Source organism: Pteronotus mesoamericanus, unplaced genomic scaffold, assembly GCF_021234165.1.
Source record: "Pteronotus mesoamericanus isolate MK-2021 breed Mesoamerican mustached bat unplaced genomic scaffold, CSHL_Meso_final contig_68, whole genome shotgun sequence".
NCBI lineage: Eukaryota > Metazoa > Chordata > Mammalia > Chiroptera > Mormoopidae > Pteronotus > Pteronotus mesoamericanus.
Genome location: NW_026555234.1, coordinates 1,586,817 through 1,601,468, shown reverse-complemented (window position 1 = coordinate 1,601,468; position 14,652 = coordinate 1,586,817). Strand labels below are relative to the sequence as shown.

Genomic DNA, 14,652 nt, shown 5'->3' with positions numbered 1-14,652 from the left:
GAGCAGCTACCATCTGTTAGCTTGTCACTGTGCATGAGGTTCAGCTCTCAGTGCCTCAGAGCTGCTGATGTGCGCGACCCACACAATGCGCTGTAAGGCGGCCCCAGCCCCATCTCACGGAGGAAAGGCCTGAGGTCCAGAGCCCACAGCAAAGGCAGCTTCAGAGGCTGTGCTGACTGGCGTGTATTCCGCCGCCCTCGGAGCTCTCTCTCCAGCCCCTCACCGCACAGAGCTGAGACTCATCTCTGCTGTGTGCCCTCTCCTTCAACAGAACGCATTGCCTGTTTCTCCTCACCCCTCCTTCCCACCCCCGCAGAAGCCAGGGTCACCCCCCACCCAGGCACCCCAGCAGAGCCCTGAGGTTGCCTTGGGGCCCCTCTCACCAGACTCCACACTCTGCTCAGGGACACACAGTCGTTGTCCCGCAGCTCCTCCTACCTCCCCAGCTCAGCCTTCAGGCTGGACTCTGCCTGGCTGCGCGGCCCCCGGCTGGGGTGGCACCGCCCACCCACGCGGGTCCCTGGTCCCCCACCACAGCCTGCACCCTGGCCCACCGGTTTGTCCACCAGTCACCCAGCGGCACTCACAGCCCCCCAACCTGCTTCTCTCCGAGGTGACAGGCCACCTTAGAGGGACATCCTCGCCACGTCTGGATGTCACAGGCTTTCTTCTGAACCGTGGACTCTATCTGAGGGCGGCACCTTCACCTGAAAAAGCCTCAGCCAATGCTTGTTTAGACACTTACAGATTTTTCAAAGGCACACAAACCCAGCCAGATTCAGGACTTCTCAGGGCACCCTAAGGGTCCTGATGAGCAAGACAGGAGATGGCCACCCAACGAAGACTGCAAGTGCACAGCTCAGTTTTAGACCCGATGACCTTCAGTCAACGGCCACTGTGGCTTGCAATGACCTTCCCAGTGAGAGCACCGTGTGCAGCCCCCAAAGTGTGGTGCGCGCCCTGTGCAGGCAGAAGCCAGAACGGCTGGGAAGCTGCCGCCGACCGCCCTCGGCTCCAGCAGGTAAGGAGGCACTGGGCCTGGCAGAGCCAAGGCAGGCCCAAGGACCGCAGGGCCGAGACTTGGCTCAAAACGCTGCCCAGAGTGACAGCAGTCACAACACGAGGTGCTGGTCCAGGGACAGGCTAGAGACCAACAGAACGGAATACAGAGGCCAGAAACAGACCCGCCAATCTATGATTACCTGATAACGGTGCTACTTCAACTCAGTGCGGAAAGGATCGCCTTTTCAATAAATGGAGCTCGCTCACCTAGAGCGTGTGTGGGGAAAATGAGTCCTGTCCCCTAACTCACATCATACACACAAGCAGTTCCAGGAGCGGAAGTTCCAGTGTAGCGCATAAAACAACCATGGTTTTACCTGCATGGACTTGGGGAGGGCAGCGCCCGCTCCACAAGGACATGCAGGCCGCACCAGAAGGGAAAGAGGACAAACCGGACAAACTGGTCATCAAAGACCTCACGGAGAGAACAGACAGCTGCAGAGGGACTCTCCCGCCTGCACAAATTCAACAAAAGAGTCATTTCCAGAACACAGCTCTAAGAATTTCTACAAGTCTAAGGACAGCAGACAATCTAATAGAAAAATGAGCGAAAGCCTTGCACAAGCGCCTCACAAAAGGAGATCCGGATGGCCAGAATCGAGGCAAGGGCCCGGTTCACTTGCCATCAGGGAACCACAGGCTGACCGCTCTGCTGTGCCCGGGCCCAGGACGGCTGCGCGGCACACACAGCATAAAGGGCCAGAGGCTGCGGGGGCCCGGGACCCACACGCCCTGCTGCACGGGGCACACACGGGAGCACTGACCCAGAAGACTGATGGGATTTACTGAGGCTGACACACACGGGGGCCAGCCTAGCACCGCGGGAAGGTGAGCATGCTGCAGCCGCGCCACAGGCGTCGCGCCGGCGGGACGGGTAGGTGCACGGACATGTGGAAGCGCTGGAATGGTGTGCGGCGTGAGGACAAGCAGGGGCTGATGACCCAATGCAGACAAACTCACAAAGCCAAGGTGAGAGCAAAGACGCCAGACACAAAAGAGAACATGCTGCATAAACCCATTTTCTTCGGTTCAAGGCTGGGCAGGCCTCCCCAGCGGGGCCAGCCATCAGGCTAGTGGTCGGCCTCGAGGGGGCAGCTGACAGGGGACGTGGGGGCTTCAGGGTTTCTGGTGACACAGGTGTTGTTCACTCTGCGACAGCCCCTCAAGCCACTCATGGGTGGTGTGTGTGCACTTCCGGTGTGTAAGTTGTTCTCCAATACAAAGTTTTCATTACTTTTACACGCTATAACAAACACTCACCTACTAAAGTGTTTGAAGAAAGTAGCATGAAGTGTGAGAACAGAACAGGGGTCTCCCCGAATCTGTGTCACTTAATGTGAACTATAACTTTGCATGATGAAGTAAGTGCAGAGTTCTAATTAGGTGTCTATTACCTATGGTCCTTCCTAGGGTTGTTATCTGCATTTTATGTTTTTGAACTGGCTAAGACTGTTTTGGGACTTGTCACTGGGTAACAATGGAGACTGTCCTGAGAGGGGGTGTCCTGCGCTGGTCCAGCTCACCTCTCTGCTGGGCGGGGTGGGGAAACACGTATTCATGCTGTCCCATGTCCCCCCCACATAGAACTGTGGGACAAGCAAGGATGACGTGTCCATCCATGTGAGTGACAAGCTGGGCACAGCTGGCAGGAAGGGGCACAGTGGCACAGGCCACCTGGCCGCAGCTGAGAACTGTGGGAAGGGCGCAGGCAGACATCGGAGGCACCTGCCCCTGGCCGCGTCCAGTCGGGGCCGCCACCGCCAGCGCCTGACAGCCTCCGCCGTCCCGAGGAAACTCAGTCACACACAGCGCCGCCCCTGGAGTTTCTCTGCATGGGGCCGGACGAGCCGGGAGTCCCTCCTGAGGAGGCGAGTGCCTCCAGTCCCCTCCAATCAGACACAGGGCCCCTGGGTCCCCGGCACTAGTTCCTGGACACAACTCAGTAGGGCTGCCGAGGACCAGCGCCGGCAGGGCTCGGTGACGACACAAGATGGCGACTGAAGACCAGTGAGGGCCAGAGTCAGGGCCGCTGCACTGCGCGGTCACCGGCCCTCTCTGACGGGCCGTCCCAACTGCGTGCTGAGCCCACCGGCAGGCGCCGGAGTGTGAAGGTGGTCCGTGCTCCCTGTGTCCTGGAAGAAGGTGTCTGCCCACTCGCCAGCCGCTGCCACGTGCCCAGGGCCACGCGGGCTGGGCTCCGATGCACCAGGCCCAGGGCTGGGGGACAACAGCTGCTCCGTCAGGGGCGTGAGGGCATTTTTATCCCACAGGTGGTGGGAAACATTGGAGTTCTTTGAGCAGGGAAGGGTCATGACCTGAGTTTTGATCTTGATTCTACAGACCACACCCCACAGTTAGAGTGAAACATGCGTGGCACAAGAACTCTGGGTCCGGCCATGACGGAGTGACCGGGAATAGGCTTCCCCTCCCCATACAAGTAGGGGTCGTGGCGACACATGCGCAGTGACAGTTCTTACAGATCAGGCCGCCGTCACCGCAAGACTCTGATTCCTGACGGAGAGGCCGTCAAGGAGGCGCACCCTGAGATCGCCCAGCTGCCTGCAGGGGGCCTGAGCAGGCCCGGCTCTGCCGCTGAGCTGAAGAACTGGAGAGGCCCGAGGGCCAGAAGAGAGTCCGTGGAAAAGGAGCTCCAAGTCTCGGAGGCGGCCCCTTGCGTGCGCAGCTGCATTCTAAGTCGTGCCTGCAAAACTCAGGCGATACCCCACGAGGCAAAGAACAGCTGGGAGCTGCAGGCCGGCCTGCTCCCAGAACTCCCCAGGGCTGGGAGGACTGCAGTGCCCGCCCGTTCTTGTCAAACACCTGGTCTTAAAGGAGGCTTAAACAGCAGGGCTAAACCAGCCAAAAGTAAGGCCGTGCTACACTTGTCCGCCTAGTGAAACAAACCTCTATACCCTTCAAAGAAGACAACAAAATCCAGCACCCACTTGAAAATCAGCAGACACGTGAAGATTCATGAAAAGTGTGACTCGTAACCAGGAGAAAAATCATTCAACAGAACGGACCCAGCAATGACAGTGATGACGTGTTAGCAGATCCCTGTCTGCTAACTGGAACTGGAAGACACTGAGAGCTGTGGTCAACATGCGCAGGGGCTTGAAGGGAGGCCTGGACACAGTGAGAGGAAGGGCCACAGAAGCCAGAAGGCACTGCTGGAGATATGAACACAACCTCTGAAGGGAGTAGTTCACAGGGTGGGACTGAGAGCATAGTAGAAAACCCTGTCTGGTGGCTCCATTAGTGGGAGTGTTGTTCCATAAACCAAAGGTCATGGGTTCAATCCCCAGTCAGGGTGCTTATGGGAGGCAACCAATGGATGTTTCTCTCCCTCTCTTTCCTTCTAAGATCAATGAGCATGTCCTCAGGTGAGGATAAAAAAATCTATAAAAAGAGCATATTATACACACAGAAGAATATATCAATGTACTTAGAAGATCAAAAGAAACTATGAAACATGAAGAGTGTAGAGGGAAAAAAAGACTGAAAATGAACAAACTTCAAGAGCCTACTGTAGGAAAACCTCAAATAGTCTAGTGTACTGGTAATTACAGTCCCCAAAGCCGGGAGGGGCGGAAACTAGCTGAGCCTCAACAAACCCCTACAGCACTCACACACACCAAACCAGCCCAAGGCTCTCAAATTGCTGAAAACTGGCAATAAAGAGAAAATTGGAAAAGCTCTCTTCCAACCAGCAGGCCAGGAGGCACACACCTTGTTTTTCGTGGCTGGTCTGGCTTGTGGAGGTGGGGGAGGGGCGGGGGGACAGGGAGCACATTCCTGATCTGCACCAAAGCCACCCAGGTAGAGGCCTGAGCAGGGCCCCTGAGCCCCCACGCCCAGCATCTTCGTGTAGACAAGACTCCCAGTGTTCACTCACATGGCTCTTCGGAGGCGTGCGGTCACTGGTCTTACTGCTTCTGAATCTGTTTGCTCAAAAAAAATTCCACAATATAAACAATTACTAATAAAAACTCTCTCTAACTGTCTTGCAGAACTGGAAAGAGAGAAGTACGCTGGAAGGCATTTTGGCAGAAGCCAAGTCTCTTGTGCTTCTTCCAAAAGCGAAAACCTGCAGCCCGCCTGGCGCTCACAAACCCTTCGTGTCCGTGCCCTCATAAACACACTGTGTTATTCTAGGAGAAGTTTTACGTTTCAAAGCAAACCATAAAGAATCTGATACATGAAATCTAAATAAAGAGTTCTGGTTAAAACAGCCCTTCTCACACAGTAAATCACAGATCGCCGTGATTCCATCTCTACTGTTGAGCAAACATCTTTGAAAAATACGAGGGGAGCCCACACTGTTGCTCCAAGGAGGAAAATGCGACTCACCGACATTCCGCACCGACGCTCACAGCGCCACACTGAGCCGTCCTGCTTCTCTCTCTCTCTCATCATTTCAGAGGACGCAAAGCCATCTGCCAAAACTGTGACAGTACAATACCTCAGCTTTTCGAGAGGGATGCAGTTTATCCCACAGTGCTGTCCCCTAGGGTTGGCAGTGAGGTCCCAGGTCACCCCGAAGGTGCCTCAGTCCCGCCCCCACACGGCGGCCCTAGCACAGAGGCAGCGAGGACGCTGTGAGGCCCGCAGCAGAGGCGAGGGCACAGAGGGCAGGGCACGTGCCCGCCCAGGGCCCGTCAGCTCTGCAGCGGAGGGCAGAGCCCACACTTTCCTCCACGGCTGGCGTCCCCACTGTGAGGGGCGCCCCATGTGTGGTGCTGCGCAGGCGGACGGCACAGGAAACAGCCCTGCGAGCGACACTTAACCTCACACGCAGAGCACAGAGGTGCGGCCGCTCGTGCCCACACGGCTGCTATGCCGCGCCGCTCCCGGACGGCAGCGTTTACCAGGAGCGCAGAGCGCGCGGGCAACGTCTGGGGTTGGGCCCAGGTAGCGAGCGGGGGGCTTAAATTTAGGTGGGAGGATGGAGGGGCCCTGAGACTGGAGATGGAAAACGGGGGTCCTCCCTTGAACCTGGTTGCTGCATGCCCCTTGTCCTCGGGTGTCTGGCGGGGGATAAAGAGCGGGTGGCCCGGCAGCCATGCTTGCTGAGCCTGCTGGACCTTGGCAGCTGCGTTCAAGCTGCTGGGAGCTGAGGCCTGGAGACGGACTGGCTGGACAAGGCCCACTCTCCAGCTGGTGCTCCTACTATCGTCCTACTAAACCCCAACACGCCTGTGCACTGCAGCTCCTGGGTAGGTGTGGGTGGGTGGACAAGGACCACGGGCCCGCCTTTCCCCACCCCCACTGCAGGCTGGGGGTGGGGGGTGAAAAATCAGCTACAAACGTTACAAGAGCAACCAAAGACGTGGGCACAGTCTCATGCCATAGCTTCAAACATGAAAAAGAAATAAGGGGGGCAAAAAAGCCAAGGAAAGACTTTTTTTTAAAAAGGTTTTGACCTCTCTTCTATCTGATCCACCGGATCTCCCCGGAGTCCACACCATCCTGAACATCCCACGAAGGCAGTGTGCATGCTGGTGTCATATGATTTCGAGTCCACCTTTTTATGGCTTAAGTTGTTTTAACTGACTCCTTTACGACATAGACAAAAACAAACTTTTGAAAGTAAAGTTGTTTTGACATAATGAAGTAACGTGTGTCAGGATGTCACCTCATCTCATCTGTTGTCATCGATAAGCACCCAGTAGATCAGCAAGGAAATGCTGAGAGCATGAGGCCTCTTCCGGAGTCTTGGTCCAGGCGAGGCACGCGGTGAGGACCAAAACAGCCCTCGGGCGGTCTTGAGACGTCCACCCCTTCCGTGGCCGCAGACGCGCTCTGCCGGCACGGTTGCAGACCTGTGCAACGCCCTGGGGTGACAGCCCTGCAAGCCACCTGGCCCGTCCGCCAGCACCAACACCTCTGTTCCCTAGCAATGTGCTCTAGCAACAGGGACAGAGTCTGTCTTGGCATGTAACTTTGCCTCCTCTCCCCAAAACAAAACAGGAAGGATGAGGAAGAAGCCAGGGAAAGTCAAGAATAAAGTCTGTGGGTCCAGCCCCAGCTGGCACTAAGGATCTCAGCTCAGACAAGGAGGACATGGGCTCAGTGCTATGGTCTCTCTGGGCTGGAGAATGTCTGAGCCAGAAAGCCCCGTGACCAGGGCCATGGGGACTGCTGATATACGTGGACGAGAGGATGAATGGATGCGTGAATGGGTGGGTGGATGGATGAGGATGATGAATGGTTGAAAGGATGGATGGATGGGTGAAGATGGATGGATGGATAAGGATGTATGGATGGGTGGATGGGTAGATGGATGGGTGGGTGGATGGAAGATGGATGGGTGGGTGGATGGAAGATGGATGGATGGAAGATGGATGGGTGGATGGATGGAAGATGGATGGATGGGTGGATGGAAGATGGATGGGTGGGTGGATGGAAGATGGATGGGTGGGTGGATGGAAGATGGATGGGTGGGTGGATGGAAGATGGATGGATGGATAAGGATGTATGGATGGGTAGATGCGTGGATGGAAGATGGATGGATGGGTGGATGGAAGATGGATGGGTGGGTGGATGGAAGATGGATGGGTGGGTGGATGGAAGATGGATGGATGGATAAGGATGTATGGATGGGTAGATGGGTGGATGGAAGATGGATGGATGGGTGGATGGAAGATGGATGGGTGGATGGATGGAAGATGGATGGGTGGATGGATGGAAGATGGATGGATGGATGGATGGAAGATGGATGGGTGGGTGGATGGAAGATGGATGGGTGGATGGATGGAAGATGGATGGGTGGATGGATGGAAGATGGATGGATGGGTGGATGGAAGATGGATGGGTGGGTGGATGGAAGATGGATGGGTGGGTGGATGGGTGGATGGAAGATGGATGGGTGGGTGGATGGAAGATGGATGGATGGATAAGAATGTATGGATGGGTAGATGGATGGATGGAAGATGGATGGGTGGATGGATGGAAGATGGATGGATGGGTGGATGGAAGATGGATGGGTGGGTGGATGGAAGATGGATGGATGGATGGATGGAAGATGGATGGATGGGTGGATGGAAGATGGATGGATGGGTGGATGGAAGATGGATGGGTGGATGGATGGAAGATGGATGGGTGGATGGATGGAAGATGGATGGATGGGTGGATGGAAGATGGATGGATGGGTGGATGGAAGATGGATGGATGGATGGATGATGGATGGGTGGATGGGTGGATGGAAGATGGATGGGTGGATGGATGGAAGATGGATGGATGGGTGGATGGAAGATGGATGGATGGGTGGATGGAAGATGGATGGATGGGTGGATGGAAGATGGATGGGTGGGTGGATGGAAGATGGATGGATGGATAAGGATGTACGGATGGGTAGATGGATGGATGGAAGATGGATGGGTGGACGGATGGAAGATGGATGGGTGGATGGGTGGATGGAAGATGGATGGATGGATGGATGGATGGATGGATGGGTGGATGGGTGGATGGAAGATGGATGGATGGATGGATGGATGGATGTGGATGGTGGATGAGTGGGTGGGTGGATAGATAGATGGGTAGATGGGTGGGTGGACGGATGGTGGATGGATGTGGATGATGGATGAATATGTGGATGGATGGATGGGTGGACTCTTCATATTCTATGAGAGAAAGGTGGGAATGTAGAGCTGACTAAACAAATTGAGAACAAAACCAATACTATTACAGAACCAATAAAAAGTAAACAAGAAACAAGATATATCTGAAAATCAAATTAATTGATGTAGAAAAAAGATCTTAGAACCAAACCACCTTTTGAGTATAATGAGAGCAGACTGACTTTCTCAAAGAAGCAAAAACGTGAGGAGCAGGCCACCCAGGGGCTCCTAGGAATACCCCCTCGCCCCCTGGGGAAGCAACATGAAGCAGTTGCAACAAGGAGGCTGGTGAAGGCTGGGCGCTGGGCCAGCTCTCGTCTGCTTAGTACAGACCAAGGCTGGCAGCCCCAGGGCTCCGGAGATGGTGCTGCAGTTACACTCCGTGCCAGTGGGAGGCAGTCTAGGGCCTGAACCCAGGGGAGCGGGAAGAGGAGGGAAAAAGGGTAAGATGTGGAAACAAGCTGGTGGAGCCACAGGAGCAGCAGGGACTGGGAGCAGTGGGGATGCGGCCTGAGCAGCGCGCCCTGGGGTGGCCGCCTGGTGAGTCTGCTGGCATGGCTCCAACCTGTGGCCCCCTGCCCAGGCTGCCCTGTGTAAACACCAGGGCAATGTGCACCTGCTTCTGGGTTGTTGAATTTCTGGGCTGTTGTTGATTTTTTAAAGACCATTTTCTATTATATTTTTTAATTATTTATTTATAATGCACAAATATCATTTTTCTAAGAAAGGTCATTCTCATTGAACATTAAATACATAAGATTGAGTAGATACCAAAGACTCAAGGCCCTGCTCCACGGCGCTGCCTCCCGCTGTGAGCCAGGCTCCGGCTGGCACGGCCTCGGGCCTGAACAGAAGCACAGGCTGTCCCCCACTCCTGCTCTGGCTCCTTCTGCCGAGCGTGTCCCCAAGCCCACCGGCAGTCGACATGTGCAGTTGCCGCCATGGAGACAGCGTCAGCACTCACGTGTCCCCCTGCGTAGCGCACCAGAGCCGCTCCTCTGCCTTCCTATGGAGGGCCACGCGGACCTGCCCACCAGGGGTCGTTATGACGGGAACCTAACCAAGCACCTCACGTGCCGGGCACGGGGCCGGCACACGGCGGCATATGCAGCCTGGGGGAGGTCCTCCTCGCTGGCCTCTCCCAGCCCCTGGGTCTCACTAGGGAAGGCCGGGGCCAAAGGTCCAAACTGCTTAGTGGTTGCCACTACTCATACAAGGCAGTAACAAAAAACAAATAACCAAATTAGAGTGGGCAGAGGACCTAAGTACACATTTTTCCAAAGAAGACATTCAATGGGGGACAGGGATGTGAAAAGATGCTCAGCGTCACTAATCTGAAGGAAACGCAAATCAAAACCCCAATGAGCTATCACCTCACACCTGCCAGAATGGCTGTCATCAATAAATCAATGGACGACAACTGCTGGTGAGGATGTGGAGAAAGGGGACCCTTTTCCACTGTTGGTGGGAATGTAAATTGGTGCAGTCACTGTGGAAAACAGTATGGAGTTTCCTCAAAAAATTAAAAATAAAACTACCACATGATCCAGCAAGTCTGCTTCTGGGAATCCAAAGGGACTGAAATCAGGGTCTCAAAGGGTACCTGCGCCCCCATCCCCTGTTGACTGCATGTTCACAATAGCCAAGACATGTAAATAACTGAAGTGCTCACTGATACGGGAGTGGGTAAAGAAACTGCGATGTGTGTATACCCAATGGAACATTACTCGGTCTTGAAAAAGGAGAAAGGACCGGCCTTTTCGACAGCATGGAGGCACCGGAGGACATCGTGTAGAGGGAGTCAGTCAGACGCAGTCAAACACTGCGCAGCTCCCTCCCCTGCCAGAGCCCAAGGGCAAGCTGGCAGCCACCAGGAGCTGGGGGCGCTGCAGGGGAAGACGCTGGTCAAGGTACAAAGCCTCAGTTAGAAGACGAATTGTCTTCAGGGAACTAAGGTCCAGCACAGTGACTATACTTAATAATAATGTATAAAATATTTGACATTTACTAACACTGTCAATTGTTAAGAGTTCTCACTACAAAAAACAAAAACCAGCAACAAAAAAGCCAATGATAACTGTGAGGTGAGGGAGGGGTTAGCTTGGTGTGGGGATTTGTATCAAGTCATCACATCACATACCTTAAATACACACAACTTTATTTGTCAATTATGCCTCAAAAAGGTGGAAAGAATTTAAATAGATAATTTTTTAAATAAAAAAGAGAACCCTTGGGCAGGAAGTCGTTACTGACAGCGGGGACTGAGCCCGCCCACGGATGCTTGACCCAAGCTGCGGCCCTTCTCTCTGCCACCGTCTTTCACGAGGCTGTTCTAGGATATGATCTCATTCAGAATGGTCGGCTTAAAGCGACGTAGCTAGTTGTCTCCCACTCTGGCTGCAACATTAAGTAACCTTCAGCTGCCGGCACGGCCTCTCGGCTACCAGTTCCAAGGGGCGAGTCTCCCCACTCCTGAGCTCCTGGGACTGAGCGGGAGCAGGCGCAGGCCCCAGGTACACAAAGCCCGGACGGGAGCTCCACTGCACCGCCCTCCCTGTCGCCTCCCAACCGGGCAGCCCCACCCTGACGCCCTCTCGCCTGGTGTCAGCCACGTGCTCCTCCGTGCTCCGTGAGATAAGGGGCAGGCCAAGGAGGGGCGGGGGGCAGGGCTTTAAGATCAAAGCCCATCTCCATTCAGAGAACAAGAATTAGAGAAGGCACAGTCTTTTTCTCAGACATCACTTCTGATTTCAAAAAGGCCCAAGTTTCCATGTGAAATCAACAATCAGAAATACCAGAAACCACTGCTTGTTAGTTTATGGCACACAGTTCACAGCCCGCCTCACCGCGGCGCACCTCTGCTCCGAAGGGGCAAGTGATGCGGTCTCTGGAGACAGGGACGGGCCCGGCTTGTGGGGCGCTGGCTGCCCCGGGAGGGAGAACCGTCCATGCCCGAGCAGAGGGACACCGGCCGGTCGGGTCCTGCCACCACCAGCCAGACACTTCTGTCTCTGCGTGTCATCAGCTGCATTCTACTGAGCTGTCTGCTTGTCTTTGGAGAGGGTTTCGGTGAAAAGGAAAAACTGCACCCAGCCCAGGTCTCCCTCCCACACTCGGACTGAGGTCAGTGCGCTTGTAAGTGCCGTGATACGGTCATTCATTCAACAACGTCTCCGTGCCATCAGCTGTGCGAGGCGCCGAGGACCACCCTGAGCCACCGTGTGGGTGTCCTTTTCTAGTGAGTGGGGGAGCAAACGAAACCCGTGATGCAGATAAAAAAAACTAAGTCGATGGGCCTTGTGGCAGGTGGAAGGAAACGAAGCCGGGCTAGTGCTCAGAATAAGGGCTGGCGGTCGGCACAGACTTATCTGAGGGACGCCACAGGCCAGGGACAGCACTCCAGCGGCAGGACAACGCTGAGCGAGGCCACCAGAGAGCCCGTGTGCCTGAGGGGCCCTGGGAGACCAAGGCAGGGACAGTGCCGGTGGGGCACGAGGAGACGCTAACCCAGCCCCGTGGCAGCCCTGAGCAGGCAGAGGGGTGCCGGGCCAGGGGCCAGGTGGGGAGCAGACTGCGTCGGGGCAGGAGTTCAGTTCAGTGAAGGGAGCAGGGAGACGCTGCAGCCTGCTGGGCGCTGGGCTGCGGGAAGGTCACGAACATAGTCAAGGACAAGGACGCGCTGCCCCCCCACCCCCCGGAGACTCTAGGACCAGCATGCGTGGAGAGGAAGCCGAGAGCGCGCTGGGACAAGTGAAGGCGGAGTGCTGATGGAGCAGCACAGTGGAGGTGTCGCGTGGACGTGCCCCAGAGCCAGGAGCCAGAGCCGACTTTCCCACGCTCACAGCCTACCAGGTGCCAGCGGATGTGGGTGTCTGACACCCCAAGCTCTGCACTTCGGAAGCCAGATCCAGAACCGGCACAAGCACTCAACCTTTGAGGCCGTATGAGTTGGCGAGAGGGGGAGTCCTGGCAGCGCTGCTTAGTACAGAGTGGAAAATGAAAAAGTAAAACAGGTACCAATTTTGTTACGATACAGCTGCAGGATCAGGGGGTGGGGGGGGCCCTGTCCCGTCCATAAGGGAGGGTCTCGCCTCTTCCATCCCCACCTGGCGGCCCCTCCTATGCGGCCGCTTCAGCGCAGGGCTCCTGCGCGCCTCTGAGCCTCGCTCCACAAGGCAGGTCAGAACATTTTCAAGCCTCTCTCTAATGCCGGAATGCTCTTCCTTTCCTTGTGGTGGGACCTGCCTTCCTGGGCCTCAGCCGGCCCGGCCAGCCCTCCACCGGGACGACTGCACCCCTTCCCCCTACTGTGGCCTCGGCCTCCTCGTGGGAGAGAAGAAACACCGGGAGTGGACAGAGACCGCAGAAGCGTCATTGTCCGACCTCCCTCAGATGTGGCCACAGCGCTGCGCGGGGCAGCGCGTGGGGTGGAGCGTGGCCATCGGATGGGGCGCAGCCATGAGATGAGCCCCTGTCCCCTCATGGACAAGGCCGACTGGACACAGGGTGTCCGGGGGAAGCAGCTCACTCGTTGCCAGGGCGAGGCGGAATGGCGAGCCCTCCCCGTTCCCCTGGGGCCCCAAGTCCCTGCAGGGAGCCGTGGCGCCCTCCCCACAGACACGGGCTGCTGGAGGCCCTGGCGCTGGGCGAGCCTGGCTGTCCTGTCCAACACGGCACAAAGCACCCCCGGGCAGAAACACCCGAAGTTCTGAGTTTCTGCCCAGATCCTTTCAACATGCTGCTGTCCCCTGCGGGGTGGGGGTGGACGGGATGGGGTCTCCTCTGTCCCACTGAGGTGTCCCCGGGAAGCGAGCATCAGGAATCAGAGGGGCTCTCAGGGATGATGGGGTGGGAAGTGAGAGCACATGAGCCTCAGCAGCCGGGGCCCCTCCGCGCCCTGTGCTCAGCAGCCACCGTATTGGCGTCTCCACGGCCCTGCACAGTCGGCCACAGTGTCTGTACCAGTGAAGGCAGCAGCACATGGTCTACGCGTCCTGGAACCTATGTGCAAATCCAGTGAGAGAATGTTCTCCTTCCTCAGAACCAGCGGAGAAACGGCAGGAGGGCCAGCCGTGAGGGCGCGGCGAAGGCTCCCCGGGACACACCTCGGCTGCCCGCCGGGTGCCGCGCCCGGGGCTCGGGGCCTCCCGCAACAGCGGCCCCCCGCCCCGCCGCGGGGGCTCCGGGGGCAGGGCCACACCGGGGAGCCCCCGCCGGACGTGGGAGAAGCCGGAGGCCAGCGGGGTGGGAAGCCCCTGCGGAGGGGAACCGCGGCCACCAGCCGGGACACCACTTCCTTAGAAAGGCCATCAGACCTGTGAGCCAGCTTTTTAAAAAGTACAAAATGGCTTATAACAAAACTCCCTGCGGTTCTTGCATCCACTGTTGACAGAAGAAAACTTCAGGGACGAGTAAGGTACCGTGTGTGATTCAATTGAACATACTAAATAAACTCAAACTGCTAAGTTTCCTGTAGAAATGAGACTTGTACCAGCAAAGAGAAATGAGAACAAGCAGGAAGGACAGGCACGAGCAGACCCTCATAAAAGTGCTCCCTTTCATCCTGGGTTTGGTGACAGGTCCGGTTTCTTTTAAGGAAGTTATTCTCACTCCCAGCTTAGGGCGGATTAAGTGGCATGGTTCTCACTGCACGTAAGATAGGTGACACAGGCCCTCTTACTGAACAGAGATCCCCGAGCACAAGCTGCAGGACCTCTCGGGTCTGTGCGCCAGGGCAAGCGCGCCTGCAGCCCCGGGGCGCGCCCCTCGTCCGCCCAGGCCTGGCTATCCCCGCGGCGGGCAGCGCCTTCCCTGCAACAGGGCCCGGCGACCCCTCCCGGGAAAGCAGCCCTTCCTCAGGCCTGGGCGAGGCCAGAGGTTGCAGGACAACACAAAGTTTCAATAAAGCAACACGCAGCTTCTCTTGAACTGGCAGTAAAAGGCAACGAGGGTGGCCTTCTGGACATCAGAC

At 56.4% G+C, this 14,652-nt stretch overlaps 1 protein-coding gene across 1 annotated transcript in view; it reads right to left on the bottom strand.

The window, feature by feature from the left end:
* RGS12 (regulator of G protein signaling 12) overlaps window positions 1–14,652 on the bottom strand; it is a 100,118-nt gene that overhangs the window by 31,749 nt on the left and 53,717 nt on the right. The window lies entirely within an intron of this gene.